Here is a 5,908-nt window from a genome sequence, read left to right on the forward strand (position 1 = left end):
AGCCATAATCCTTGCCTTTAAAATGTTTGCAGTACAGAAAGGTAGATGATATGTATTATTTACTGAAGTATGAATTCATTGTAGAGTAAAGTAGTATGTCATTATTTGACAATCAATGACACAACAAAAGTATTGTCATGAGAAAGCAGGAAAGAGAAAGGAATTCCTTTGGGCTGCAATGACTATGGGAATCTATGTGGAGGTAAACTCTGAGTTGTACTTGAAGAATGTATGGGCTTTAAATAAAGAAAAGATAGAAATAAAGGTATTCTTGGTGAAAAAGGAACATTAATGGTGTAGTCAAGGCCATGGAGTTAACGTCATTTTGGGGAGAGTATCAGCAGACTGGTTTTTCATGGAGGTAAAAAATTGTATGTGAAAATAGAAAAGGAATTTTGGGCCACATAATGAAAGAGTGTGAAGGCCAGGTTCACTTGTAAGCAGTGAGGACACATTGAGGAAGAATTTAGTAAAAGGAAAGACTGGATCCAAGTTGAATTTTAGGAAAGTTAGTTTGTCAGTTATGTACCATTTGAAAAAGAAGACAGAGAGGCAGGGTAACATGAGGATTAGTGTAGGAGACTAATAAAGCAGGTGAAGTATGAGGTAGAATAGAGAACACATGTAGTTTCTGTGTTCAGCATCTCTCCTTTTCTGAGTCAGTGGTTTAGATGGAGAAGACACCATTCTTCCTCATAAGCTACCGTTTGGTTACATGCCCCAAGCCTTAAGGAATTCTATTCCTTTGGTCATAATTACTGGTTCATGAATAGGCGCATGATCCAAATTGAACCTATCAGGGTTATCTCTAGAGCTTTTTCTGTGAGACCTATCAGGAAAGATAGTCTCTTCTTCAGGGATCCTAACATGGTCAGTGGCCATCTTTCCTATCATGTTGTGTGGCATCCAGCCTCCAAGATGGTCCTCCAAAATTCCCTCCCAATATCCATGCCCTCGGGTACTCACTCCTCTTCCATGCTGTATCAGTGTTGGTCTGTGTGACAAATAAGTCTACAGTGGAAGTGATGGTATGTAATAGATGGCACTGGGTAGGGAGAGAGGCTACAGATTCCAAAATGGAATCAATAGGTCTTAATAATCCATTGGATTTTTAGATGTAAGGGAACATACAGTTTTTGAGCTTGACGAAATGGTTATATCATTAACAGATATAATGATGTCTGAAAGGAATTTTGTTGTTGTTTTCTTGTGAGAGATGAATAGGAGGGGATAAAGAATTTACTTTCAAGCTGAGCCTCTAGATAGTAATATTAGGAATGATATAATGAATTGTCTGTCACCATATGATTCCTTATTAAGCATGTTGGAGAAGGGATTTGTAATATAACATCCCAAATCCTTTCCAATGAAAGGATTTGTTATTCCATTTCTATTAGTTCTCTCTCTCTCTCCCTCCCTCCCTTTCTCTCTGTCACACACACATGCTTGAGAGAATAAATACTGAAAGTCAATGGAGGCAAGAGCCACATTCTCTCTTATTATAGGCCTCTTAACCATTGTTCTCAGTTTCTCATTTGTTGTTTGGCATGAATTCTGAGCATTCCAGCTTGGTGGACAGGCTAGAACCAATATCAGCAAACTTGTGGTCACACTCATCTCTCAGCTTTGCAAGTTACTTCAGTTCCATTCTTACTTGATTCTAGTCTCTATACTACTGGTCGACTCACAAAATGCTGAGAGAGAGAGAGAGAGAGAGAGAGAGAGAGAGAGAGAGAGAGAGAGGAGAAGGTATTCTGGTAAATTGACAAACCCATGTGTATTTTTCCCATTAGAAATAATTTTATTCCCTGCAACTATCTTTTCCTCTATTGCCCAATATATTTCAATTCCCCTATTCCTTAGTTTTCTTTCCTTTGTCAAAAATTATCATCTATTCTTTTTGTTATAAAAGCAAAGCAAAACAAAAACCTTTTCTTTAACACAATAATGAAGAAAAAAATACTTGTAGAAAATAAAACAAATGTAAAATCAAGATAGATAATTGCTAGATTCTTGGCAACTCAAACAAAATAACGAATCTTCAGTATTTTGTATTCAGCTATGATGAGCTTCTTTGGTAATAGTTAAAAATACTTTTAGTGATACAATTATATAAGCCATGCTTTTTATGTTTTTTTCAAGTTTTTGTAATATTTTGAAAACATTTAAAATGCATTTATAGGCTTGAAAAAGCTAACATCTTTCTTTAGTAAGTATCTTATTCATAAGGGGCCAAATCTTGATATTCAGTTGGATTTGTGCAACACAAGCAAACAAGGAAGTGAGACAATGCAAAGAAAACACACCCACCAGATCCTTGCTTAATCCCCCCCCCCAACCAGCCTTCCTTACTCAGCACCTCAGGATTTACTTAGTACTCTTTCTTTCAAGTCTAGAAAAATCTCTTCTGCTTCCATTATTTGTTGGTATCTGCCTCGATATTTACCATTTACTTTCTCTGCATCTATTTGAATATTTCAATGAAAAGGCAAAAAGCATTCTTCGAAAATGTTTGTTTGGGCAACTGTGACCCAGCAAAAACATTGATAACTTTAGTGATTTTTCTAAAACCACATTGCAGAGTTTTATCATTGGAAATATACTTAAAATATAAAGCTTTCTCCTGTCACCTAGGAATGACAAAAAGACCAGCTGATGCAATATTCACTCACAGTTGTCTGATGAAAGCCGGGGAATTCCTAGTCAGGCATTTCTAACTATAATGCCCCTGGCCAGAGGGATGATTTAACTTTTTAAATTCTGTCTGAATGAATAAATGCAAACCCAGAGAGTATTAGGTGGGTCAACTGGCTTCACCATTTCCCTTTTATGATGCTTTTCTTTCCCTGTTCCTCACTCCAGCCTCCCTCCTCTTGTGGACAGTTCATCTCACCATCGCCTGTTATAATGGAGAAGATATTGTCTTTCAGGATAAAGGCAGAATGCCAAAGTGGGAGGCAAAATTTTGGCAGTAATCTGGATTTTCTTAAAGACAATGTGCATTCTTCTTCCTTTATTTCCTTAGAAGTGAAAAACAAATCTCATTAGCTCTAATGGAACAAATTAAGCTGACAAAGTGTTCTTTTATTTTTCTCTGGTCACTTCAGAGAGAAGATTCCTCAGTATTCTTTGTGAGCGATTTAAAAAAGAAAAGATATTTTGCTTTTTCTTTCAACATGCCTTCTTCAGAATACCAGTGTAATTTAATAATAAAATCCCAGTTTCCATGTTGCAAATCTGGTTGCCCTAGTTTAAAATCTTATGTTGAATTGTGAAAAATCAAGCATTTGGTTGCCAAGAAGAGAAGAAAATTCTGTCTTTGAATTGTTTAACTATATAGTCTTGATGGTTTCCACCTAGAGTTCCTGTCCCCCATCCCAGAAAGCTGTCGGGAAAACTATTCCTTTTTTACTATGGACATTTTGTACAAATGCAATGAAACCTTTAAGTAATTTTGGATTTCATTGACTTTTCTCTTACAAATTAGTCTTATTCTCTGAAAAGAATAAAAAGGATTGATTTTGTCAAGAGACTATTGTGACAAAGGAAATGCGGTTTGTGATTGACTAATAAAGGAAAGGTACTGGCCTATGTTAAAACAATTAGCCTTGGAAATTCAGAGACTAGCTTTGGATTGTATAAGTTAAGACAATATGTCAATTCTCTAACCTATGTAAAAGAGATCTAAGACACTCTAGAGGTATTGAAAATTTAGGAATGGATCGGCAACTTTGTATTTGAACTTAAAATTTCTAAAATAATATTCAATAAATGTCACATTTAATTTATTTTTGGGAATATTAAAAAGCAAAAGTGTAACAGGAATCAGTGGTGGCTCTAATTTGAAAGCATACCTCACTATCTGGACTAGTCCATGAGATTTTAGTAATTATTGTAATTTAATAACTTCTACCAGAGTTATTTTTTAAATGCTATCCACAGGCTTGGGGACCTACAAACTGAAGCGACTTGAGATGGGTGAGGAAGTCTGCTGATGACTAAGAGAATCGTCAGACTCCTGTGGTCTTCTCTGCCACTAGAAGGCATAGTCTTGTCAGAGTTATTTTTTTATTTTTATTGTTTTAGCAGTCAGTGGACAACGCCTGGACTTGGGTTTTCACATGGTTCATTTCCTAGCACTATTGCACAGTCCATCCCTCTGGTAGCCTGAAGCAAACTCTGACCGGTGAGCCCATAATTTCAGTACTGAGGATCCTATTTTGAGACTCTGCACTCTCTTCCAATCCTTTCAATGACACAATTGCACATCCTTTATCACATAGGTGACCAAACCCAAGAGTATAGAAGGATCAGTGCTAAGCTCTCAGCATGACGCCAGCTCTGGCTACAAAGTCGGAAGCCCTAGGTGGTTCTCCCACCCATAAGAGCTTAACTCTGGAAAAGTCTTCTCTCCCTGGCCTCAGTGTCGTCTATAAAATGAGACTTCGTGAGGAATTCATAATTTGAAATGATGCTACTTGGAATTTACAGAAATTGTCTTAGATTATAGATGTGTAGACATTGGAGTGCCATTTTAGGAACTCTGCATGTTCCTAAAAGTGCATGTTAGTGCACTTTTAGATGGATACTTAGGTGATGATGCCAGTCCATTTGTAACTAGGATCAGTATTATAATAGCTTTATTCTTTTCAGAACATGAAGCTTTATGAGGAATTCAGAATTTTGGTGTTCTTAGCTCACTATTAATGATATCTTTTCCAGCAATATCTTCCATTGACCAGCTCTTTTCTAGAGACAACTTTTAGTAACATGCATAATCACTCAATTTTTCTCCATTGGAATCTACTTTCATTTTTTTCCAAAGAAAATTGTCTGATTTTTTCCCCCCTCTAGGGAAGTTTTGGGCATTTCTCCTTATAAGCAGTAGCTTGAATTTCACCAGGGTTTCCTAGGTTTTTATCCCTGCCTTCTCCCATCTCCTTCGATTTACAGAGGCTTTGATCTGAAGTCCAGTATCTTTCTCTAGCTCCAGAAAATTTACTTTTATTATTTATCTATTTTCTGATTTCATTGCTTGTATTATATCCTTCTGAAACATACATGATGATTTTTTCTTTAGTATTGTATTCTGGGAGAATCTATCAGTTTAATCTGTTGGTTCTAAAAGTTCATCTCCAACTATGTATACTCTAGAATTCAGTTCATTTATTAATATTTGAAGATTCCCTGTTTTGAATTCTGTGTATAAATAATTGACTTAATTATAGTACCTTAATTCATAGCACAATCTTCTAATTTGCCCATATAAGAATCTTGCTTCATTCATTAAATTTTTAAAACTTCATCCCTGATTTGTATTCCTACCACTGTTTCTATGTAAGATGCTGGATATATATTCCTGGAAATGAATATATCCTTTTATGCCAGAAGATATTTTGTTGTTTTCTGTGTTTTTCTTAATAAATAACATTTTCTTAATAAATACCTATGGAGTATATACATATATATATGTTTTAAAATTTTATATATATATATATATATATATATATATATATATATAGAGAGAGAGAGAGAGAGAGAGAGAGAGAAGTAATATATATATATATATATAATATATTTAAAATATATATTATATATAATATATTTTAAATTTGGCAATAATGTTTTGAGTCTCAAGACCTCAACTTACTTCTCTTTTTAAAAGTTATCCTTGCTAAATGGAATATTTTTTCAAATCTCTCCAAATATGTTAGTTATGGTTAAAGTCTTATTCTGTTGTGTCCATTAATTTTTTTGTAGTTTTAGTTGTTCTGTTATTTGAATTGAGTGATCCTTTCCAGTTGTGTTTATATTCCTCCTGTCTTTGGTAGTGATTTGTTCTACTATTGGTGAGAGTTTTTTTTTTTTTTGGCTAGATGAGAATTCATGTTTACTTTTCTGTTAAGTC

This window comes from Marmota flaviventris, chromosome 1, assembly GCF_047511675.1.
Source record: "Marmota flaviventris isolate mMarFla1 chromosome 1, mMarFla1.hap1, whole genome shotgun sequence".
Classification (NCBI taxonomy): domain Eukaryota; kingdom Metazoa; phylum Chordata; class Mammalia; order Rodentia; family Sciuridae; genus Marmota; species Marmota flaviventris.